We start from the raw sequence: 27846 nt of genomic DNA, 5'->3' as shown, positions 1-27846 counted from the left end.
TCGTACAATAAAACTTTAGAAGAAGATTCTATATGAACAAAGTCATTGATAGCGATATCAATGGCCTGTAAGCTATACTATAAACAAAACAAGTTATTTGACGTTCGTCTTGACGTAAGTGCGTGATTGGTCTTGGATAGCCGATCACCGCTGCGTTCAAAGACATAAAAAAGAACGTGATCGCACAAATGACACAATCACTTCCGAAGGTCTGAATGTAAAAGCATTATATGTATGAGATGGAGAAAATCGGAGACAAAAACATCATGTAATCGGGCACATAATCTATACTTTTAAGTCCGTGTATGGAGGTCGAAACTCGTTGACAACATGGATTGCCATTGAATGCACATCCCGATATAATGAATGACTGGTTTATATCAACTAATTCCTGCGTTCTGAAATTCAAAGATAAATAACGTAATGGAAGCTTGGCCTGGATGACAAAATAATACCTAGCGTTGGTCCCTTACAACGATTTGCAAAACAAACCCCAACATATCAATAACATATACCCAGTCTGGAGCGTGAAATAACAGGTACTTGAAACAGCAAAATAACGGTGAAGAACATTAAGAACACGTGTTTCCTAAAGTATGTAAAGTAAACGTTCTATATTTGCATATTACAGAGTTATCTACCCTTGCGGGTAGGTATTGAATATGACGTGATATGTTTGTGAGCGTAATGTTATACGTTTTAGATAAAACCACGTAATTTTCACAAATACAAGATTTCTACCAGCAACGGAGATAGCAGAGTAGATGGCGCTACGGAAGACAGCAACGGAGATAGCAGAGTAGATGGCGCTACGGAAGACGATACGGTTCATTTAAATTGCAAAGTTCAATAAATTCTGCGAAAATAAACATTCCAAGATCGGTTTGCTTTGGCTATCATATTTTCATCCTATTAACAGCAAGGCTCATTTAAGGACAGCCACCTGTATATGAGGTGTCTTCCGTATGAAGTGCGAGGTGCGTGTTTTGGGAGATCGTGGTATATTTATTTTGTGTTTTCTTGTATAGTGGAAATCTCACGTCGTTTTCATAGTGCTATATCACGGAAGCATACGGGTCGACGATTTTAAAATGCAAAGTATCGGTGGCATATGACTAAACAACGGGCCAAGGAAAGACAGTGTTTAGTTGTGGCTGCGTTGTCCAATAACAAATATCGACCGAAGACCAGGTCGCTTAACATTGACCCTGTCAACAATGGCGACTATATCAGCCACAGATAGTATCGGAATCACTTAGAACTATCAAATGCTAATGAATGATGCTATCTATACGTGTTGTTGATTGGATAAATGACATTCTGTGACACCAGGCATACACTGTTATTATCACTTCCTCAGTACATAAGTTGGCACTTTGAAGCTTGCTCATCAGACGGTATCTTATGGTTCATCGACAATTTTGACAATTTACATGCTTCCCATAGGGCTCCATCAAACGACCTATACATAACATCACTCAGAAGTTGTATTTAAGGGAATAAAGACCTCACTGTGACCTCAGATGCGGATAGCCTATGGCCCCCTGGTCGAGACACATCGTAGTCACTAAAAGTGGTAGTTTCTATGTCTCCTATTAATCTATTAAACCCTGCATAAAAGAGAGTGGGTATTGGTTCGACCATTGTCAGCATAATGTGACAATTGAAGTACGCCGTTCGGAGCTGTCGATAGCATTGTCAGTATAATGTGACAATTGAAGTACGCCATTTGGAGTTGTCGGTAGCATTGTCAGTATAATGCGACAATTGAAGTACGCCGTTCGGAGTTGTCGATATCATTGTCAGTATAATGCGACAATTGAAGTACGCCGTTCGGAGTTGTCGATAGCATTGTCAGTATAATGCGACAATTGAAGTACGCCGTTCGGAGTTGTCGGTATCATTGTCAGTATAATGCGACAATTGAAGTACGCCGTTCGGAGTTGTCGGTAGCATTGTCAGTATAATGCGACAATTGAAGTACGCCGTTCGGAGTTGTCGGTAGCATTGTCAGTATAATGCGACAATTGAAGTACGCCGTTCGGAGTTGTCGATAGCATTGTCAGTATATAATACGACAATTGAAGTACGCCATTCGGAGTTGTCGGTATCATTGTCAGTATAATGCGACAATTGAAGTACGCCGTTCGGAGTTGTCGATAGCATTGTCAGTATAATGCGACAATTGAAGTACGCCATTCGGAGTTGTCGATAGCATTGTCAGTATAATGCGACAATTGAAGTATGCCGTTCGGAGTTGTCGGTATCATTGTCAGTATAATGCGACAATTGAAGTACGCCGTTTGGAGTCGTCGATAGCATTGTCAGTTTAATTGACAATTGAAGTACGCCATTTGGAGTTGTCGGTATCATTGTCAGTATAATGTGACAATTGAAGAACGCCGTTCGGAGTTGTCGATAGCATTGTCAGTATAATGCGACAAGTGAATTACGCCGTTCGGAGCTGTCGGTATCATTGTCAGTATAATGCGACAATTGAAGTATGCCGTTCGGAGTTGTCGGTAGCATTGTCAGTATAATGCGTCAATTGAAGTACGCCATTAGGAGTTGTCGATATCATTGTCAGTGTAATGTGACAATTGAAGTACGCCGTTCGGAGTTGTCGATAGCATTGTCAGTATAATGCGACAATTGAAGTACGCCATTCGGAGTTGTCGATATCATTGTCAGTATAATGTGACAATTGAAGTACGCCATTCGGAGTTGTCGGTATCATTGTCAGTATAATGTTACAATTGAAGAACGTCGTTCGGAGTTGTCGATAGCATTGTCAGTATAATGCGACAAGTGATGTACGCCGTTCGGAGCTGTCGGTATCATTGTCAGTATAATGTGACAATTGAAGAACGCCGTTCGGAGTTGTCGATAGCATTGTCAGTATAATGTGACAATTGAAGTACGCCATTCGGAGTTGTCGATAGCATTGTCAGTATAATGTGACAAGTGAAGTATGCCATTTGGAGTTGTCGGTATCATTGTCAGTGTAATGTGACAATTGAAGTACGCCATTCGGAGTTGTCGATAGCATTGTCAGTATAATGTGACAATTGAAGTACGCCATTCGGAGTTGTCGATAGCATTGTCAGTATAATGCGACAAGTGAAGTATGCCATTTGGAGTTGTCGGTATCATTGTCAGTGTAATGTGACAATTGAAGTACGCCATTCGGAGTTGTCGGTATCATTGTCAGTATAATGTGACAATTGAAGTACGCCATTCGGAGTTGTCGGTATCATTGTCAGTATAATGCGACAATTGAAGTACGCCATTCGGAGTTGTCGATAGCATTGTCAGTGTAATGTGACAATTGAAGTACGCCATTTGGAGTTGTCAATAGCATTGTCAGTATAATGTGACAATTGAAGTACGCCATTCGGAGTTGTCAATAGCATTGTCAGTGTAATGTGACAATTGAAGTACGCCATTCGGAGTTGTCGATAGCATTGTCAGTGTAATGTGACAATTGAAGTACGCCATTTGGAGTTGTCAATAGCATTGTCAGTATAATGTGACAATTGAAGTACGCCATTCGGAGTTGTCGATAGCATTGTCAGTATAATGCGACAATTGAAGTACGCCATTCGGAGTTGTCGATATCATTGTCAGTATAATGCGACAATTGAAGTACGCCGTTCGGAGTTGTCGATAGCATTGTCAGTATAATGCGACAATTGAAGTACGCTGTTCGGAGTTGTCGATAGCATTGTCAGTATAATGCGACAATTGAAGTATGCCGTTCGGAGTTGTCGGTAGCATTGTCAGTATAATGCGACAATTGAAGTACGCCATTCGGAGTTGTCGATAGCATTGTCAGTATAATGCGACAATTGAAGTACGCCGTTCGGAATTGTCGATAGCATTGTCAGTATAATGCGATAATTGAAGTATGCCTTTCGGAGTTGTCGGTAGCATTGTCAGTATAATGCGTCAATTGAAGTATGCCGTTCGGAATTGTCGGTAGCATTATCAGCATACAATACGACAATTGACGTACGCCGTTCGGAGTTGTCGGTAGCATTGTCAGTATAATGCGGCAATTGAAGTATGCTGTTCGGAGTTGTCGATAGCATTGTCAGTATAATGTGACAATTGAAGTACGCCGTTCGGAGTTGTCGATAGCATTGTCAGTTTAATGTGACAATTGAAGTACGCCATTAGGAGTTGTCGATATCATTGTCAGTATAATGTGACAATTGACGAACGCCGTTCGGAGTTGTCGATAGCATTGTCAGTATAATGCAACAATTTAAGTACGCCGTTGGAGCTGTCGGTATAACAAGTGAAGTACGCCGTTCGGAGCTGTCGGTATCATTGTCAGTATAATGCGACAATTGAAGTACGCCGTTCGGAATTGTCGGTAGCATTTTCAGTATATAATACGACAATTGAAGTACGCCGTTCGGAGTTGTCGGTAGCATTGTCAGTATAATGTGACAATTGAAGTACGCCGTTCGGAGTTGTCGATAGCATTGTCAGTTTAATGTGACAATTGAAGTACGCCGTTCGGAGTTGTCGGTATCATTGTCAGTATAATGCGACAATTGAAGTACGCTGTTCGGAGTTGTCGATAGCATTGTCAGTATAATGCGATAACTGAAGTATGCCGTTCGGAGTTGTCGGTAGCATTGTCAGTATAATGCGTCAATTGAAGTATGCCGTTCGGAATTGTCGGTAGCATTTTCATATCAATACGACAATTGACGTACGCCGTTCGGAGTTGTCGATAGCATTGTCAGTATAATGCGACAATTGAAGTACGCCGTTCGGAGTTGTCGGTAGCATTGTCAGTATAATGCGAAATTGAAGTATGCCGTTCGGAGTGTGTCGGTATCTTCGTGCATTATCAGCATACAATACGACAATTGACGTACGCCGTTCGGAGTTGTCGGTAGCATTGTCAGTATAATGCGGCAATTGAAGTATGCTGTTCGGAGTTGTCGATAGCATTGTCAGTATAATGTGACAATTGAAGTACGCCGTTCGGAGTTGTCGATAGCATTGTCAGTTTAATGTGACAATTGAAGTACGCCATTCGGAGTTGTCGATATCATTGTCAGTATAATGTGACAATTGACGAACGCCGTTCGGAGTTGTCGATAGCATTGTCAGTATAATGCAACAATTTAAGTACGCCGTTCGGAGCTGTCGGTATAACAAGTGAAGTACGCCGTTCGGAGCTGTCGGTATCATTGTCTGTATAATGCGACAATTGAAGTACGCCGTTCGGAATTGTCGGTAGCATTTTCAGTATATAATACGACAATTGAAGTACGCCGTTCGGAGTTGTCGGTAGCATTGTCAGTATAATGTGACAATTGAAGTACGCCGTTCGGAGTTGTCGATAGCATTGTCAGTATAATGTGACAATTGAAGTACGCCGTTCGGAGTTGTCGGTAGCATTGTCAGTATAATGCGACAATTGAAGTACGCCATTCGGAGTTGTCGATATCATTGTCAGTATAATGCGACAATTGAAGTACGCCGTTCGGAGTTGTCGGTAGCATTGTCAGTATAATGCGTCAATTGAAGTATGCCGTTCGGAATTGTCGGTAGCATTTTCAGTATACAATACGACAATTGAAGTACGCCGTTCGGAGTTGTCGATAGCATTGTCAGTTTAATGTGACAATTGAAGTACGCCATTAGGAGTTGTCGATATCATTGTCAGTATAAATGTGACAATTGACGAACGCCGTTCGGAGTTGTCGATAGCATTGTCAGTATAATGCAGCAATTTAAGTACGCCGTTCGGAGCTGTCGGTTTAACAAGTGAAGTACGCCGTTCGGAGCTGTCGGTATCATTGTCAGTATAATGCGACAATTGAAGTACGCCGTTCGGAATTGTCGGTATCATTGTCAGTATAATGTGACAATTGAAGTACGCCGTTCGGAGTTGTCGATAGCATTGTCAGTTTAACGTGACAATTGAAGTACGCCGTTCGGAGTTGTCGGTAGCATTGTCAGTATATAATACGACAATTGAAGTACGCTATTTGGAATTGTCGGTTGCATTGTCAGTATAATGCGACAATTGAAGTACGCTGTTCGGAGTTGTCGATAGCATTGTCAGTATAATGCGACAATTGAAGTATGCCGTTCGGAGTTGTCGGTAGCATTGTCAGTATAATGCGACAATTGAAGTATGCCGTTCGGAGTTGTCGGTAGCATTGTCAGTATAATGCGTCAATTGAAGTATGCTGTTCGGAGTTGTGGGTAGCATTGTCAGTATAATGCGACAATTGAAGTATGCCCACGGAGTTGTCGGTACCATTCGCTAGTGAGACAGTCCTTTAAAATGTCAGGAGTTTCAATTTATCAAGGATATATAACATGAATAAACTATTACCTCCTAAACATACAAACATAATCGTTCAAGCATGTTATTCAGATTGATACCACGCATCTTTTACGATTTTACATCTTCCATCGTTTTAAATTGCTATAGTTATATTGTTTGCGGGTAATTATAGATTGTGACGTCATCATTTTTTGTGCGAAACTAAGATGTTTTCCATGAAAAATATGACATTACATCCACAAAAATAAGGTGTATTGTAACTTACCCGCAGGGGCATTTAACTCTGTAATACGCAACAGCGGAAATACATCCAGCAGATGCTTCATCAAACCCATTGTAAAATATGCCTTGTGGAAAAGGATGATTGCGAGAGCTATACAATTGTAGCCTTGGGCATCATTTTCACATTGGATCTTTATTAATTTCTTCTATGATTTCGTTTGGATTAAGTCATACACATGTCTCCAACATCTGAAATTAAGCAGTCAACGGTCCTTTTCTTTCCTTGAAACAATTAAACAATAAAAACATCAGGTTCCATGGTTAGTATTTCAAAGTTAATGATGTGTTGGTTCGTTATTCAATTTCATTAATTAGCATTGTGATAATAATTTTCAGGGGTGAGACTTTCCGTAGTAATATTAAAACTTGAGAATCATTAGAGAACATTGACGTCGGTATGTTTGGTTAATTAGGTCTTGGTTATATCTCCTGGCCGACACACACCGTAACCTATAAAAATGGTTGTATCTCCTGCCGACACACACCGTAACCTATAAAAATGGTTGTATCTCCTGCCGACACACACCGTAACCTATAAAAATGGTTGTATCTCCTGGCCGACACACACCGTAACCTATAAAAGTGGTTGTTTCTGTTCCTGCACAGTACTCAGCATTAAGGGAATGGAACGACTGGTTCGCCTGTGGTATGCGACCGGAGGGGGGAGGTTGGGGAGGGGAGGGGGGTGTGGCTTGGTGTCTTCAGCAGCATGCTTCGGTGAAATAAAGATATTATGAAAAGGCAAGATTTCCACTATACAAGAAGACACAACAAGAAGATATATACAAGGACTATATACATATTTCGGTGATATAACGCTTTAAAAAGATTTATTAAACAGGAAGACAACACGAATATACAGCAGTCTCCCAGAACACGCACCACGCACTTCACAGACGCTACACACCGTATACTCGGAACACCGTCGTCAGATGACCCTGGATGTTCAGATGACGTACATATAATAAAATCAACCAAATATATTAGGTGTGACATCTTATTAGCAACCAGTGTCATTTAAGGGTGATTGCCACAAATGTGTGCAATGTGTGACTGTCTTTGTTTTGGGAGGCTGCGGTACATTGTTGTTGTGTCTGCTTGTAATAGTAGAAATCTTACCTTTTAATAGTGTTATCATACCGTCAAAGACAGCGAAGAAGGATATCTCACCTGGACACATTATACCGAAAAACGTTGACGTGATTTGGGTGCCTTTTGTATAGACCAAGAGTGACACGGTCCCCTTATCAGAATTAAAATTATAAAAGGTTAAAGATGTTCACCTTGTTAACCATCGTATATATTTGATGGACACAAGGTTATTAATGATGGGCGAAATATTACACCTTGTCATCCACCTTAAAATATTTAAAGGATGCGATACACTAGCCTCGACCTAACAATATATTAATATTAATTTTTAATTTAAGATGTCGTGTTGTCTGTTATACGCAGGGATATATAGTATTTTGCTTGGTCGAGGACCCAACCGTAGCGACAAAAAACATAATCACATTTCGAAAAAAACTGAGTGAAGCCAGTGGCGTGTGAATTTTCCGTAATGACCTATAACTCCTGGCCAAGTACCTTTTGACCTCGATTAATAACAAGACAAATTCAGTTATAACAAAAATGGCGTTATGTAGGTCAGGTGGTACTAAACTTCGTATCCAAATAAGTTTATCTGAGCATATTTTCCCTGTGGCCTTCCCCAAAATAAAGTCTATGATTACCAGTAAATCGGATTTGTAGGCATCGACTTTATTACGGTATTTAATGATGAAACACAAACATCAAAAGATGTACAATGTAGTGTTTGTAGCCACAGACACCAAAAGCCGTGATACAGATGTTCTCCATTCAGTCGTAATTAAACAGTAAACATACTACACACAACCCGGACCCTTTCATAGTCTGCTATCTCTGTTTACTTTAATTCGTATAGTGCCAAATCAATGAAATCTGTGTTTGATATTTCATAGATCTTATCATCAATTATAAGCACAAATTGGATTGAAGACGAGACAGGAAAGTAAGGGCGCGCATGGCACTCGTCAGAATTGATATATATAACCATGAGGTTGTTTAGATTTTTTTTTCAGAACAACGGTATTCTAAATGAAGGTATTCCAAATATCCTACAGTTTCATAAATACAAAACACTTAGCATATAAATACATGCATTATACATTGATTTTTCCGAGGCCAAACAGATGTCAGCGATAAGTGTGAAAAGCTTTTCTGGCTTACAGATATGCATTTCCTCATTAGTGTTTTACGTAAAATATGATATTGTGTCATTTCCTTCAATCTGATTTCTTCTGCAATACTATCGAACATATCTCCATCTTCTTTATATGTTGATTGTGTCCTTTGTTATTGGGTACCATCTATTGTCGATATTTATTCTGCGAACAAAGGACACTTTGTCGAAAATACCAAATTACAATTTTCATTTGTTTCCAAGCTATTACTCCGAAAACATACAACTAAAAGATCGACGAACTTTCTCTGCATTTTAGCTAATGCCCTTTTTTGTGCCTTGTGCTATTTTTGACCTTCAACTTCAAATTTGTTTTCTGCAATCATAGAAACTATGTTGAGTCACTTAATGTAATTCGTTTCTTCAAGGAACTCCAAAAGTGGTCAGGTGAACGCTCAAATTAAATTACATCACTATCAAATGAACTTAAAGATGCTTCACCGCTGACCGAACATAAACAAAACCTATTATTTGAAAAATAGCTGATGTCTAATCGTGAATGTGTATCTGATTAACACAAAAATACAAAGAACATAATTTATTTTACTTTTAATACATGCGCAATCATTAATGCATTTCATATAAGGAATGGTGCCGTGGATTTTTTCGGGACGTAATACATTATTTTATTTTTTTAAAACGAAGTAAAAAGGTAGCTCAAACTTTCCAATGATGGTGATGATGTAAGTACATTTTCAACTGAAGAAAGATATTAATTCTCCTGCTTCTGTTTTTGATGGAGAAAAATACCATTTGTCAACGGTGGAGCATCTTTAAATCAGAAAATTATTTACAGAGATGCCACAGTCTCCCAAAATATACACGACGACGTCTTACCTGTACACAACACACATTCAGGGAAGGCCGTCTTTAACACGGGCGTTAGGAAGGCCGTCTTTAACACGGGCGTTAGGAAGGCCGTCTTTAACACGGGCGTTAGGAAGGGCGTTAGGAAGGCCGTCTTTAACACGGGCGTTAGGAAGGCCGTCTTTAACACGGGCGTTAGGAAGGCCGTCTTTAACACGGGCGTTAGGAAGGCCGTCTTTAACACGGGCGTTAGGAAGGCCGTCTTTAACACGGGCGTTAGGAAGGCCGTCTTTAACACGGGCGTTAGGAAGGCCGTTAAGTAAGATCAAAATATAAAATGCAGTACTGAAGCTGTTATATTATTATTAATGCAAATGCTCTATAAAATGCATCCGTTTCAATATTATTAATTTTCATTATTAATGATCAAGTCCAACGTATTGAAAAAAACAATATCCTGGACATTACATTTATTTAAGTCGCTGCAAGCAAAATTATGCTTTCTAATAAGCTTAAAAATTACGCATTATCTGTTATCACAAAGTTTATTTTGCCTGGATATGAATTATCACATTATCTTTCCCTTAGAATAAAATCCACTGTTGTCTTCCGATCTGATTAATACTTTTGACTACAATGATGTTGGTTTAGAGGTAACAGAAGCTTTAGATGAACAATAACGTCGCGATAAAGTGCCTGACTGTGAAACAACAAACAAAACTCGTACATAAAACCTGCAGATTTTACCGCCTTTATGTTGACTCGATAGCGACAAAATCTTATTTATTGTAAATTTTCCAAATTACTGATACATTGAGACGCTGTATTTATACTTTACTATTCAATATCAGACAACTTCGTCAGACGTGATTGCGTAAGGTACATTTTTAAAAACTCAAATCAATTTCGGTTGTTTGTTAGGCTGCTTTTGGAGCTAATTTTCTTCGTTATAAGGAACATCGTAGTATGTTGTATGAAACTAATTACCGATATCAACAAGCGTTGTGCGTGGTTACATTCTGCGACCACTATATGATCATAATGTAATAAGGATTTAGGAATCGTTCCGGATATGACGTGTTTGAAATGAAGGTTTGCTATGTATATATTTTGTCACTCAAAACGATTCATGTATTGATAATACTTCTATTTTCTGTTAGCTTCAACGTTTTCTTTAAAGTTACACAAAATCGCTGCCTATTTAAATTGCCATAGATGGCATCTGACATTAAATACGGCAATAAAGCAGGAACAAGAAAATTAATGACGTGATATCCGTGATATGCCGCATCAGTACAAAATAGATACACTCTAGTTCACTTGTTGTTTACTTTTTGTACCAGATGCCCTTCACAAAACAGACAAAACGGCATAAAGTGAAAAAAATGTTTTGTTTTTATGTTGTTTTTTTTTATCCATTCATAGCCATTTTTTAATTCTTAATAGATAACATAGATTATTGTAATATGAAAATCTTTTTAACTTTGTTTTAATTTTGAAAGAAAAAAAAAAGTTATCTATGTTAACGCGGAACTTTACGCGAGGGGAAAAAATCGGTAATTACAAGAAGGCCTTTTCACAGCTTTGGGCTTTTCACAGCTTTATTTTTACTTTGGGTTAAGATGGGACTTACGTACGTACGTCTGGCTCTCAATCCGGCTTCGGAAAGACAGCATCGTACTGTGTGGGCAGGGAGTGGTTGATAATGCGTACCAATTCTTACGTTAGCTGTAGCGGTTGCTGGCTCAATACGACGTTGCGCGTGACTGATCTATAAGTACCGATCTTGTGCTGCCATCATTAGGCGCGGGCGACCAGTTCTCTGACGGTTTCGAACATGTCCATTTCGATTATACCGATCCCACAGATGCCGTATGTACATCACATAATCATTGAAACATGTCTTTGGGCATTACCTGCCTCCAACATCTCAATTGCTCGATTTCGATCGGCCATTGACAGCCGAGCCATCTTGAAATCAAATGTTTACACTTTACGATTTCAAATCGCGAAAATTCCATGTTAATAGTATAGTGAAAAATCAAATTCTTCACTCAGATAGATGGTATGTGGACTGTGTCACGCTAAGTAAGCCATCATGCACAGCTAACCCGTGATATCAGAACCCCTACGTAGTGATTTAACGGCTAAACGAGAGCCAGTCTCTATCATCATAAAGGCTGATCATTTTCTGCTTTTAGATACAGGTATAAAATATCTGTTTACCGGATACGAATACTGTGACATTAATTCGTCATTGTACTATAACTGATCGCCGTCCATAACACATGAAACAGCTGCGTTGGCGATGTGTGATAGGCGATTAGTTCTGTTTAGTTAGTCTCTCTATACGTAATTATGAAAGTGATTATATTTTATTGACTAAGTTTTATCAAAATGAATAGTCATTCACATTATTACAGTGAAATGGATGTCACTGATTACTTTTGATAGAAAGAGTTATTTTTAAATATCTACTATTATTTTCCTTATTTACTCCATTGTGAAGATATACACAAAACAACATACATGTAATGAGTAGCAAACATGGCAAAAATTGTATAAAGAATAATATAAGACTTAGTGATGTGACAACGAGTTGAGTACATGTACTATTTTAGTACTATTTATAAGTACATTTATAGTGCAAAATAAGTGGCGCTTAGAAGAATTGGATATATCTGTCTTGTCCTGTAGACAGGGGGTACGAGTATATTTGCTGCCTACATTACATGATTATAAAAGGTGACTAAATTCGAGATATGAGCTTATCTTTTCTTTGTAACGCACTTTCTCCTCCTAATGTCTTAGGCAGCACCCTGGCTGATTATTTGATTGATTAACATCATTGTTCCGGTTGTCTACATGACCTAGAACTCTTGATCTTGTTACAGCACTATCACACTTATATATATATACATCCAGAACATAGAGCAATGCTTACTAAACACTGCGTATACACTGTCTCCTAAACAACACAGAAAATGACTACACACACTAGTACTTTCATTGCACTGACCAGTGCTTTCTAATTATATGCAATAGCCATATATCCTGTTGTTTTCCAAATCCACACATATTGATCATGGACATATACGACATCTCCTACAAGGACATTTTGTTAATTAAATCCGAATATAGTAGACTTGATACAACTAAATGAAGCCATAGAGATACATAGCCAGTCGAAGCCGTGAAAATACCAACTAAAGGCCAAATTTATCAGAGCGATCGAGATGCTAAATTAGGGCACAGTACACCTATATAGAGAATTCATATATCGCCTATGGACTACTCAAGTTGGGGCATATAGGGATTGGATTGCGCTTTTATGTTAACCATGCTTGTATTGAGCAATTCCTCTATGAGTATATTCTATGGGGCGCGTTATATTGAATATATTCTTAGAGGAATTGCTCCATACAAGCATGGTTAACATAAAAGCGAAATCCAATCCCTATATTTACACTCATACGACTTTTTTTATTTATATTTTATGCTATAAAATCGTCATTTGAATTTGACGTTATTATTCAATAAAAGTCGGTCAAAAATGGAAGGAGCTTACTCAATTGAACAGCGAAAGATGACTCTTCACGTAAGGTAGAATTATTCATCCGCGACGAGAATAAATTTCAATATTTCATTGTAAAATAAACATAACAAACAAAGTAAATTTCAGAGAAAATTCCATTTCATCAGATCAGAACTTTAAATGTATATTAAATTTTGCTAAAAGTTAATATATAGCGTAATAACATAAAGAATTTGTACTCTTCCACATGTGTGAACTCGGTGACCGTTTTTGTGCAGCGAGGCGAACCTGACGCACGCTGACACACGAGTTTGCCGAAGTTGTCAAAACACCGATATTCAAGTAGCTCAACGTGTTTGAGATTGTCGTCTGACTTGACGATATTACATCCTTGGAAGCCATGTGATTATATAATCTACGGCTTAGATCCATCGCCATCTACAGACGGAACATTTTCACTTGTGTTCGATGGGTACAATGTATTTGTGGTGACGCGCAACTGTCAATACGTGGATTACTAGCGGTGCATGTTTTATAATACACATGATTAAATTCTCAAAGAACAAAGACAAGAGGATATGTTTATAACTGACCTCTGACAGAGGGGCTCACGCCCGTCCACCCCAAAGACGCGATCGTAGGATGAACACAGACACAGAGGTAGTAATGTTTATATTTGACAGCACTGCACGTCGCACCGGTCCGGATATTTTCCCGTTTCTTTATACAATTGTTAATTCAAAAATTGTTAGTATCATATATAAATATAAAACATATATGTATTGTTTACATTTTCCCAAAATTCTATGAAAAACAACAATAGGCCTATACACGTAATGTTGTGTCAAAATGTAAACAAAGCCATGTGTTTCTTTTAAAAAAAGTAGCCCCTTTACGTTGCATAGAACATTTTCATACGCAAGTTCAAAGTTCAATGTTACCATGCAGTTATGGTAAACAAAATCGGCTAGTACTTGCGTATAGTGAACAAGCCTAGCAAGTGTAAATATAGGGTATTATTTTATCTTACAATCTCCTTAAAGTTGTATTTTTCCTCATTCATATAAGCTCTCTAGACCATTTTGATTTATCGAATTTCATAGTGCATAACGCTTTGGAGCATAACAATGATATTGTTTATACTTTTTTTTTAATATTATCCCATAAAAACTATCATGATTTCTCATCATAACTTCCACAAGTCGTGTACACTCTGTTAATTTGTACTGAAAAAAGGATGGTCAACATATTGTAACAAATGTAGGGTTTAAAAAATATCGATATTTAATCGTAAGTTTGTCATCAATGGAACGTCGTTGGTATCTCATTTTAGACACGCAATATAATCCGTTTAAATTTCATATATCTGTTGACAATGATATAGACTTTAGAAAGTGATTGTTGGTATACAGTTCTGTGAATTAAATGAAGATTTATTAGGTTTAGTTAGTAGAATTGTTAAAGCTTACAAATTTCTTATAAGGGCAAAAAGTGAAGTGTAGGGGTACACTAAGGTATGGCTATATAGATGTATTGAGATACCATAACGACGTGAGTAAAGTACTATTTACCGACGATTAGTCACATCTTCTGGTAACTGTGACGTCGTAAACACCGGAAGGTGCGACTAATTGACTGATTGCGTAGACCCTTGAGGGTCCACGCAGTAAATGTATCAGTGGCAGGATAGCGGAAGCCCTGGAAGATTTTTGCTAGTACGCATGTGTATTGTATTCGGAATTTCTCGCGGCTGGTCTGAAATAAGTAACATGTTCCGAGTGGTAGAAGATAAACAGTGTACATTTATATAAAAGAAAGGTATGTATGTAATAAAGTAACCGCGCTCTGTTAGATGTCACAGGTATCAAATTGCCACATATCTACAGGTGAGGCCCAGACTGCAGCCCAGACAGCAGCCTGACCTTTATGAAATGACAAGCAGCATCTTCACGATGGGAGGGACCTGTGGTGGACTCTGTGTTGACTTAAATACGTTGCATTGTGTGGACTCTTTTAACAGATAGGCAAACAATGAACAGTGAAGCTCAAAGTTTGGTCATACAGGTAGGAAGGCAATACAAATTACAAGGTATAAAACACGATTTTATTGATGAAAATATACTTCACTCAGAAAATCGTGAGTCTAGAGGATTGTGTAAAAAACACTACTTTTCCCCCTTAGGTTCTAAAGTTATGTTTATTATAGAAACAACTAATAATACCAGATATGGGCTCGTAAATTGGGGCTATGGAATATGTTGAATCAAGTCGAATAAATGGACCTAATAATAATATCAATATGGTATTATGTTAAATTTGATGACCCTGAAATTAGCAGTATACTACAAAATGAACATTACAATAATGCTATTGCAATCGAATCACTATATCAAGAAATGATTTGTAACTGGAGAATTATAATAAGATAACAGTTTCGCTTAATCTTAGCATGGGCATGTATAGAAAGTGCAAGGTCCCTCTTAAGGAAAACTGCTATATCAATTGGAAATGAGTGTTTGAACCAGCCATGGAATATGTGGCCTTAAGCCGTCTGAAGAGTATTGATGATTTATACCTTCTTGCTCTCAATGATCAAAAGATTAATCCTTCTCTCAAAGCTACAAAGAAATGTAGTGGTTTAAGATCTAATTATCAAAACGATAAAGATAAGTATTTCCATGTATGTACCCTTGACATGTAAGGTAGATGTTTCTGAAAATTATGTAGATAATGATATAATGTTTTACAATATAGTACAATGGTTTAAGAAGTCTGAGAAATAATGCAATTATAAGTGATGAGAATAGTAAATAATGAAATAATGTGTTACAATAGAGTACAACGGTGAAAGAAATAAAGAAATAATGCATGTGAATTCTATCTGTTGTAACACCATGAATTAAGACTGGTATACATGATTTTTACAGATGATGAAGATATGTACTAGAAGTTGGAGAAAATGAGACACCCAGTACAGGAAATAAATCAAAGTTTCCCCAAACAGTTGCGGACGCAACAGGAGCAGCCTCATCAACATGTTACGATGTCACCAAAAAGTTAAGTCCTGGAACAGGAGTGATGCTCATGACTCCTTTTCTAGACAAATACTTCAAAATAATGTATCTTCATATTAGTTCTACTTTAAAAATTGGTGAGATATATGTATAAAATGTATTCTTAATCAAGTGAATTAACAAAGGACCTAGATATCAGTCGGAACGTTGCATTTTGCAGTTCTAATTTACTACAGTTTTCATGTCTTCAGGCATTGATTTCTTGGCTTACAATGGAGAATGTTACTAATATGTATAATATTTCAAGTTTACTCTGTGTATTGTTTACAGTTACACCGGGATGTTTACTTTCTGGGATGAAGTGTCTTCCAAATGTCATTTTTTTTATTCCATCGCATATCAGCATTTGTTTCATTTGATTTCATACATGTGGCCATCTTACATTAGAATATCGTTATTTCATATCATGTAGCCATCTTACATTAGAATATCGTTATTTCATATCATGTAGCCATCTTACATTAGACTATCGTTATTTCATATCATGTAGCCATATTACATTAGACTATCGTTATTTCATATCATGTAGCCATCTTACATTAGACTATCGTTATTTCATATCATGTAGCCATCTTACATTAGACTATCGTTATTTCATATCATGTAGCCATCTTACATTAGACTATCGTTATTTCATATCATGTAGCCATCTTACATTAGAATATCGTTATTTCATATCATGTAGCCATCTTACATTAGAATATCGTTATTTCATATCATGTAGCCATCTTACATTAGACTATCGTTATTTCATATCATGTAGCCATCTTACATTAGAATATCGTTATTTCATATCATGTAGCCATCTTACATTAGACTATCGTTATTTCATATCATGTAGCCATCTTACATTAGACTATCGTTATTTCATACCATGTGGCCATCTTACATTAGACTATCGTTAATTCATATCATGTAGCCATCTTACATTAGAATATCGTTTTTTCATATCATGTAGCCATCTTACATTAGAATATCGTTATTTCATATCATGTAGCCATCTTACATTAGAATATCGTTATTTCATATCATGTAGCCATCTTACATTAGACTATCGTTATTTCATATCATGTAGCCATCTTACATTAGAATATCGTTATTTCATATCATGTAGCCATCTTACATTAGACTATCGTTATTTCATATCATGTAGCCATCTTACATTAGAATATCGTTATTTCATATCATGTAGCCATCTTACATTAGAATATCGTTATTTCATATCATGTGGCCATCTTACATTAGAATATCGTTATTTCATATCATCTAGCCATCTTACATTAGAATATCGTTATTTCATATCATGTAGCCATCTTACATTAGAATATCGTTATTTCATATCATGTAGCCATCTTACATTATAATATCGTTATTTCATATCATGTAGCCATCTTACATTAGAATATCGTTATTTCATATCATGTAGCCATCTTACATTAGAATATCGTTATTTCATACCATGTGGCCATCTTACATTAGACTATCGTTATTTCATATCATGTAGCTCTTTACATTAGATATCGTTATTTCATATCATGTAGCCATCTTACATTAGAATATCGTTATTTCATATCATGTAGCCATCTTACATTAGAATATCGTTATTTCATATCATGTAGCCATCTTACATTAGAATATCGTTATTTCATATCATGTAGCCATCTTACATTAGAATATCGTTATTTCATATCATGTAGCCATCTTACATTAGAATATCGTTATTTCATATCATGTAGCCATCTTACATTAGAATATCGTTATTTCATATCATGTGGCCATCTTACATTAGAATATCGTTATTTCATATCATGTAGCCATCTTACATTAGATATTTCATCATGTAGCCATCTTACATTAGAATATCGTTATTTCATCATGTAGCTAGCTTTTTTCTATGAAAACAGTATCACTCACAATGTGTTTTACGATTTGCCATATATAAAAGTATTAAAAATCTTTATTTAATTTACTGAATTTTGTCTTTTTTTTGTACCGCATAATCACTTAACTGGAATATGCATAGAATATACTTGCTCAATGTATTGATAAGCTTGATCTGCATAAATGTTGTAATATATTTAGAGTGTATACCATTCATAAATGGTATTGATGGAAAACATTTGCATTATATGAAGGAGACGTTTAAGGCAATATATAATCAAGGTATCAATCACGAGATTTAAAAGTGTATTTGGTGTATAAACCTCACTCTAACAATGGCATAAGTAACAATATTCATAGTGTTGGAGATGTTGATAAGTCCAAAGATATACATTATAATAAGTCAATTTAGACCAAGAATTTTACATCAAATTGCCGTTTCGACATTGATGGTAATTGAATTGTTACAATGTTACGTTTTGTGAAGTTCTGCATAAACCGATGGAATGGTTCAAATTATGAGCACACCGATAAACAATTTTATATTTCATTTGTAAAGGCGAACTTTAATGACATAAAGAGCCCTGCAGGTAGGGCGTTAGAATTGTACCTACTGCCCCTATTGTATGATCGTAAAAGGCAACTAAATTTAGGATCTTATCGTTTCTCTTCTTCCTAACTGACTTTGTTCTTCCTAGCGACTCCATTGACATCGCCTCACTCTTGGCCTTGAGTTGAGCGTTCACCCCTGTGAGGAAGGCTCTGGGTTCTGTCTCCTGGCCGAGACACATCAAAGTCTATAAAAGTGGTAGTTTCTGCTCCTGCTTAGCGCTCAGCATACAGGGAGTGGGGCGACTGGTTCGCCTGTTGTCAGTATAATGTGATCGGGTGGGTTGTGATGCTTGGTGTCTTCGGCGGCATGCTTCAGTGTAATAGCACTATAAAAATGGCAACAGTTCCACTATACAAGAAGACACAGCATGCATATACCGCAGTCTCCCAAAACACACACCTCGCACAACATACACGCAACACACCGCATACATGGGAGGCCGTCCTTACATGACAATTGCTGTTAATAGGACGTTAGTTAATCAAACAAACAAATTAATGACATAGAGCCATTTAAATCAATCTTTATTAAACCTACCATGGGTCCACGTATTGCTTTCCTTTTTTAATATATAGTTATAATATTTACAAGGAAACAGGAATATACTAGCCTCCCAAAACATAACCATTCACACCATAACACATTGTCCGTAGTACATGAAGGTGTCCGTAATACATGAAGGACGTTAAAATTATTAAACCAAACTAAATCAAAATTGTCAACGTTTTATTAACAGCATATATGTGTACACGTGCCGCGTGCATTAATGGTATATTCGTGTTCAAAACACTCATCCCACGCTACATACACGCTACACATCGCATCCATGGTAAGTCGTCCTTACAATACCCTGACTGTTTATAGGACATTAATTTAATCACAGAAAACTGACAAAAATGAGTCCATGTGTTTTTTGGAGGCTAATATTTGCAAAACAGTAATTTCATTGCAACAATATCCCGCATTCACCAAGGATCGGTTTAAGTTTATTAGGCCTAGCGTCCTAATAAGTGCTAAGATTATTTGAGATCAGCTTACCCTGTATGCCTTGTGTTGTGAGTGTGAACGTCTGTATGATTGGGTAGGATGATATCTAAATGCAGTCAATTAGTTTATACCCATAAGATGTTATAAGAAAATCCAAACAGCAGTGTCCGGGAAAGTTATTGTTCTATGGATTTGAACAATGTCTGTTTAATTAATTAGAGAAACGTTCGATAAACCCATGACGCATGACCTTAAAAAGAGAAGATTGTCTTGAAATAGAAATATTCATAGAGTGATATCTGTTAAACATATCAAATTGTTTAGTATGATAAAGTAATTTGGGAAGAACCTCTCTCTGGCGAAGAGTCCACATTATCGTTCAGGTCAACAAATTAGTTTGTCAACAGAACCATGAGATGACTGGAATATTTCTTGAGATGCCATTCAATTGCGTGTATACTCAAGATGAGCTAATCTCGCTTGGCGCCTAATTTAGATTCTTGCCCTCTCGAGATATTCATTTAACTGATTAGAGCCGAGGAAGACGATTCATCATCATTGTGTACCGGAATGCCATTTAACGCTGGTCTAAACTCTCCCCTCACTTCATTACTCCAATCGTAACATTTACGCTTCCAATCTGGTCGGATTATTGACAAATTAAGTCGTCTGCTGGACAACATTCATTTGTTGGATGAAAGGTCTATAAACTTGTCGTAGTGATTGGAAAGGTGCGTCATTGAATCAACATAGTTGTTATGAGTTGCTATGCGATGTCCAAAAAGTGCTGAAGTTAGTTTTCTTAAATATATGTGCCACTTAGGCTTGACTTTAAAGAAATGCATTTAGAACAAATAAGTGATGTTTCAGATCAATACCAATGATGGTTTAAAGATCAGTAAAAACAGCCACAATGCAATTTAGGTATAGTTCTGGCGAATGGAACCAACAAAATACACGTTTACCATGCTAATGTATCTTTTACAAAACATATTGAAATACCCTTGTCAATTATTCTTCAGAAAAAAACTCCAAACGTAAAATTGGTATTTCTTTTAAATCTTTCGTTGATATAACCCACTTTTTGCCTACAATAGTACATGTTTATCAATATAGATATTGGTAGCGATAGCGATAACACACGCCAATACAAGAAGTAAACTCGATTTATTTTATCTAATCACATGTAGATGACTTAATATATGGACACTAGACACTGCATCTATACAATGCCAGACATTATCAACTAGGCTTTAGAGGGCTCCAGCTTGATGAACTCTTCTCTTATGTTTTTTGTAGTCGACGGTCAAGACTTTAAGTATATTTTATCCATATCTATATATCATAGGTATACTATTGACAGTCTTCTACCATATTAAACTCGATAAAACTTGGAACTTTTCTGTAACAATATTTCGGTAGATGTATCGGTTGGCTGATTCGGATTACTGTCCTATTAATAGCTATTGTCAGCTAATGAAGACCACTTATGCATGCAATGTTTTATGTGTGTAAATGTCGGTATGTTTTAAGAGACTGGTATATTGGTGTTGTGTCTTCACAACCAGTAAAGACGAAACTCTTCGTCTTCTTTCAGTGATACATTACCAAAGTATACCATCGAACACATCGGACAACATGCATTACATATTGCACTAGATTGGTTTCGTTATAACTGATTTGTCTCCATGACGACGTCATTAACGCGTACCCATTACCTTTGTCTAGGCAGGGTAAGGAAATTGGCGTCACATGCAGGCCGCATAAGACCAAAACAAAGGTGTTTCTTGAGCAAAACCAGTGGTTTAATAGTCGTGCACTTTTGTTTCATGAAATATCGGGCATCCCGTTGAGGGAAATGTACAATCATAAATATCGTATTTAAAATATGCAGTTTGAAATATTCTGCATTAGTGTTAATCGTTACGTAGACCAAAAACTAAACACTTTTACTATTTGATCTAACAAATATATATATATATATATCTTAAACAATACTGGTGTCATGTAGGTATTTCAGCGAATGTTTTATCTGTTACAGAGCAAATGTCTTTAAATGTGCGTATTTTCTGGTAAAATTGTCAGAACGATGTCAAAATGGGAGACAAACGATGAGTGATGGAACCATGCAATAAAAAAGACAATAAAATACGAAAATGAAAGTTTGAATAACCCTATTCATTAGATCACAATAGTGTACTAGAAAAAAGCCCTGGCTGTTACTGCCTTGACATATTTATACATCACAGCTGAATAGCAACGATTGTTTAAAAGACCTATTTAAAGCAAATTGCAATAAAAGATATTCTCAACCACAAGTATTATTACATGAACAGTAAAAAAATCCTAACATATTGTACTTCAAGATCATATATATAGTTTGCATACATATATTGAGAAGTCAACTTTGAGGTCATTGAAAATACCCTTATATACTTTATATGCATTTGTTGGTAATATGAAAAAAACGGAAGGGAGAAATTGAAGCTCGAGTCCGGGACTTGAATACAGTAGCCAGATATTCTACCAAATGACAGTAGCCAGATATTCTACCAAATGACAGTAGCCAGATATTCTACCAAATGACAGTAGCCAGATATTCTACCAAATGACAGTAGCCAGATATTCTACCAAATGACAGTAGCCAGATATTCTACCAAATGACAGTAGCCAGATATTCTACCAAATGACAGTAGCCAGATATTCTACCAAATGACAGTAGCCAGATATTCTACCAAATGACAGTAGCCAGATATTCTACCAAATGACAGTAGCCAGATATTCTACCAAATGACAGTAGCCAGATATTCTACCAAATGACAGTAGTTAGATATTCTACCAAATGACAGTAGCCAGATATTCTATCAAATGATGTATACCTGTCGTCTACACATACGTCATCGAGGTATTTTGTCTAGTAACCTCACTTGAGACAAGCTTTTGCATAGACACCAAATGTAAGTGATGCTGAAAAATTAGACTGGCCACCAGACCGTAAGTTGCTTATAAGACTTTCTCAGCACAGTTTTTTACTAGATTATCTTCCCCTAGTTTAAAACTCTAGAATCACGCATGTAGTAGAGACAAAAATAATCAAGCCAAATTTTAGTGATTTGTTTAATATTCTAGAGACTGGTGGCCAGTCTACTGAAAAATCAATAAGCCCGATTTCGAACAAGGAACCTTCTAGCACGAGTGCTTCTATTTCGCCGCCAATTCATTCGATTTAGGGCTATGAAATAATGATTATATTGCCCAATATTTTCCAGATCATTATCATAGGAATTTGTCGTGAAATAACGACGAAAATAACTGGCTTTACAGTATATAGAAAATGTTTACAGAAGGATATATTTTTGTGAACAGTGGTACAAAAACTATTATGTTAGCATTTGTAAATGTAAACAGAAATCCTTCAGTAGGTTTTGAAAGCCTTAATAGTGTTTACTCATAGGTGGTCGATAATAATGGCCGCCACATGTACTTTCTACATCAGGGTCGTAACAGATGCCTTATTCTGAGTACGCAGTACCGAATAAACAAAACCACAACATATGTTACAGTACCGTTCATTGACTCGAAAAACTTCGTTATGAAAACAAATTTAAAGTAACGCGGTCACCGCAGGTGTTCGCGCATGGCCCCTCCTTCAACAGACGTTTTATTGGTATTTATTGCATAATTATAACACTCTTTAACTATCCTCTTACATTCATTTGGAACATATACCGTTTTTATCTGAATATGTACATACGTTGTTGTTTATTTAGCAGGCATATCTGCTGTAAATTCGTAGCACAAATAACTACGAAATACAAAGCATATGACTGATATTATTGCACAGAAAATTTATCAATTTCATAACCTCTCTGTAACCTAACATAGCTGTGTTGTGTATAAGTAACCAACTAGTACATCGTTGCCTATAATTATCGTTGTGATTTCTTTAATAAACATGCCCATGTGTTCTTAACTGAAGATGTTTTACCGTGATGCAAAAACGTTTTGCAATATCCTTGAAACCATATCCTTTTACTGTAACTAACATATTCATTTGATAGTATTTCGATTTGTTAGCATTTAATTAAAAAGTGTGGCTAATTACAATTTGAAAGTATTTTTAATGTTTTACAATTGTTAATTACATTTTATTGATTATTAAGGATACCCATTTGCTTTTGCATTTTTCCCATTGCGACTAATGTATTGTTCTAGTATACTCATTTGTGGCGATTTTGCCAGTTTTTAGCTCGCCTGGCCCAAGTGTCCGGTGAGCTTATGTAATGGCGCGGCGTCCATTATCAGTCAACTTCTCACACAAATATCAACAAGACTATTCATAAATGCTTGAAAGGATTTTGACCAAATTTAGTCCTTGGGTGAAGGGGAAATAATTTAGTATAAACGGTGGGTCTGACCTACCAGTGGCCTGAGGGGCGGGGACCGATAGGGGAAATACCGCAAATTCTTTCAAATCCTTCTTCCATATGAATGAAGGTATTTTGTTCTTATTTGGTCAGAAGCCTACTTGGGTGAAAGGGAACACATTTTGTATAAAAGGTGGGTCTGGTCCCCCAGGGGCATGATGGGCGGGTTCCTTTAGGGGATATATAGCAAATTCTTTAAAATTCCTAAAATGTATAGATTAAATTCAAATCTAAAGCCTTCAAGTTGGTAGATTGTGTTCTGAGCGATACAGACCCATTGGGTCTCAGACTCTTGATAGTACTCTAGCATATACGTTTATGTCAAAATTACCAATGTTTTAGCTATAACTTTGACAATGTTTATTTTCTCCTATAATTGTTGTTCAATATCACAGAATTCCGAAAGCGTTTGGAGAAAAAAATACGGACAGAGTTGCGCACGCATTTAAACAGCAATTGTATACAGGGTATGTAGATTGTCGTTCTTTCCATCTATTCGCAGGTATTTAAGTTTGTAGAAATCCTTTTGATCGTAAATATACCGAAATAATTACATTTACTTGTCAAGTCAATTATATATGCAAACCAAGGCAAAGTGAAGTATATATTGGCAAAACCGACACCAAAAACATGACTATTATGACGTCACTAATGTTGAAGTGGTGACGTCAACTGATGACCGTTAAAATTGTTGTTCCATCTCGTGGTTTAAATCGTCGTTGATAAATGGTTTTCCAGTTCTAGCTTAAAAAATGTTAATGCAGAGACCCCAAAATGAGTTGATAATGTAAATATAAGCATTAATATCCCTATGACATCTATAGTCTACACAGACCATAGATGCCTTAAATAACCCGAATACAACCAAATAGTAATATCGTGGAATGCATGCATGATAGTCATTTATTGCTGAGGATTTGTATTTTCTTGCCGATGTTCTGTTCAGTTTTCATGTGTATTTCAACGGCAATGTCTCTGCGCATGCGTAGTTCATTTTAACTACTGATTTTGTTTACGAATGCACATTTATTCTTCTTTCTTTTTTTAAATGTATTACTTGATGTAAACGTATTTTGTCATCAGGTATTAAATCCCACGTTTAGTCAAATATTCAAAAAGAAATACTCCTGTTTATTTTGTAAATACGGTGAAAACAAAGGTGAGCCAGAGTACATTCAACTCTTAACAATGACCTTAGATTTTTTTCTGTTCGTGATCTCAAAATGCCTCTGTTCTTTACTTACAGTCTGACTGATTCACTTTGTCGTTTTATCCGTGCGATAAGTGAATTTAACAGGCTTTTAAAAGGACTTTCAACACATACAAATACAAGTTAGATAGGGAATACAACTCTTATAGGTTTTTATGTCCTTTCAATTTAAAAAAAATCCTACTTCAGGGAGGTAAAGGTGTGAGAACGGACGTCAGGATAATGTGCAAACAAGATAAAGTCTGAGAACCTACATAGATATGTCGTCTTAAGGTACACATTTATGCTGAAAATATAACACATATTGATTTCTATAGTATGACAGACATTTTATTTGTAAGTTATTTCAATTTCATTGTTCTTTTAACTTTCATGTTGTTAATATTATTTGGGACATAACCCTTCATATTTGATATTCCTAATATCGTTTTTCGTAATTCTGCCCGTATATTTATTTTGAATCATGTCACATACGTTTAAGCTTAATATACAGTTCCGTTACCAACTCGGTCGGCACTGTCTTTAATAAAAGTTTGGTTGGATCATTTCAGGGCGTTAAGGAGGTAGAGGAAAGACGGATAGAATCCATCGATCGTTGAAACTACAAGCAGAAGGCTTGGTTGGTTTAATTACGTCCTATAAACACCAGACTGGATTTAAGGACTGAACCCTCTGTATGCGATGTGTCGGTATAAATATCTATATTTTTGGGAGGCTGTGGTATGCTCGTGTTGTGTCTCTTTGCGAGAGTGGAAACGCTTGCCCATTTTATAGTGCTATCTCACTGACACATCCTTTGATACTTTATAAAATAATGGTTATTTTTTACACCTACATATTGATTGTATAGCTACTGTCAAATCATGATTTTAATGTTTACTTTCCAGTTATCATATTTTAAAGTACAATGGCGTCTCCTTTTGTAATATTCCGTATAATTGTCTTAGAGGACAGAGAAATGAATTCATGGAAAGAAAATCAATATCGTTACGGACTCGTATATCAATCATTAAGAAAAAAACATTTCAAAGCTTGGTAACACCTATTTTATAATGTCGAGGTATCAGAAATCATGGTCTACCTAGATTATACTTATTGTTTGCTCTACATATCTCATCTTGATATATCAATATATGATAAATACATGGTACAGATAATAAGTTTCCTACAGTAGGATATTTGCGTCAAACATAATGCACCACAATGTGCAATTGTTGGTAGTATATCTGAGTATTAGTAAAACTCCGTCTCCGTTTAATAGTTATCTCACTGAAGTGTATTGTCAAAGAGACATCCGGCCACAATAAGCATACACTTTAGGTAAACACATTTATGTTCTGTCTCGAACATTCTCTTATGGAAAACAATTATATAATTGTCTTGTCATTGGTCCAGTGAAGAAAGTTTTTTTGATTGAAATGCTATAACAAATTGTGTTTGTTGTTTTATTGGTTTTGTTACATGTAGTTTAACGTCCTATTAACAGCCAGGGTCATGAAATGACGTGTCATATTTGTTGGTGGAGGAAAGCCGGAGAATCTGGAGAAAAAAACACCAACTAGCAGTCAGTAAAAGGCAACTGCTTCGCATCGGATTCTAACTTGAATCCCTGGAGTGGAGGACTTATGGTAATATGCCGAGACACTCGGCCACCGTGACCCCTTAAACAAATTATATCTGGAACATGTTGAGCATGACCTATGTTTTGGAACAGTAGCTGATATCACGATCTGTAAGAATACGAAACAAATGAGAGCCGCACCTTACTCTTCTATAGAAAACAGACAAAATTACAAATTACCAGAGCTGCCACATTTGTACTTTACCCTCGAAACAAAACACAGTTCGGTACATAAGTACAGAGCTGTATTTATATTTATATCGCGGAGGTGAACACACTGCACGATGAACTGTACTGTTACGGTGGCTGTATCTATAAACGGTACTGTCCGGAAGATTGTACTGTAACGATCGCTGTCTGTAAAATTCTACATTTCTCAACCAAAGAAAAACATTGGTCTTACAACACTTTGTTAAATAGATGATCAATTGAAATTAGTGATTTTCGCAGGGTATTCAATGTAACCGAATGGAGCTAAATAATAATAATAGGTCAATGCTTCATATTTTTTCATTTCTCAACAAACGCGATACAATAAATATTCAAAGTGCCCTTTCTTCGAGCTTTGTTTTGTTGATGAAATAATGGATAAAAATAAATATCGAGAGAAAAAGATACCGAAATTCCAATGAATGTTGAAGAGTAAAATCTATAGATCTACACATTAACAGCTGCGGTCGTTTGTGATTCAGAATTGGTCTTCAGTACTGCAGATGGAATAGGTTTATATAGTTGTACTTGTATTTTTACTTTAACAAAAACGATGTTCGACATACAAATATCAATCTTTGTTTATATATACCTCATAACAATATACTTTACAGAAG

General features: G+C 36.5%; 1 protein-coding gene across 1 annotated transcript in view; it reads right to left on the bottom strand.

Annotated features, from left to right (window-relative positions):
- Positions 1-27846, bottom strand: part of LOC138310479 (tyrosine-protein kinase transmembrane receptor Ror-like) — a 160858-nt gene that overhangs the window by 95894 nt on the left and 37118 nt on the right. The gene's annotated exons all lie outside the window — the stretch shown is intronic.

Source organism: Argopecten irradians, chromosome 16 (assembly GCF_041381155.1).
Source record: "Argopecten irradians isolate NY chromosome 16, Ai_NY, whole genome shotgun sequence".
NCBI lineage: Eukaryota > Metazoa > Mollusca > Bivalvia > Pectinida > Pectinidae > Argopecten > Argopecten irradians.
Note: the sequence above shows the minus strand (reverse complement) of the source record. Positions and strands in the feature narration are given on the sequence as shown.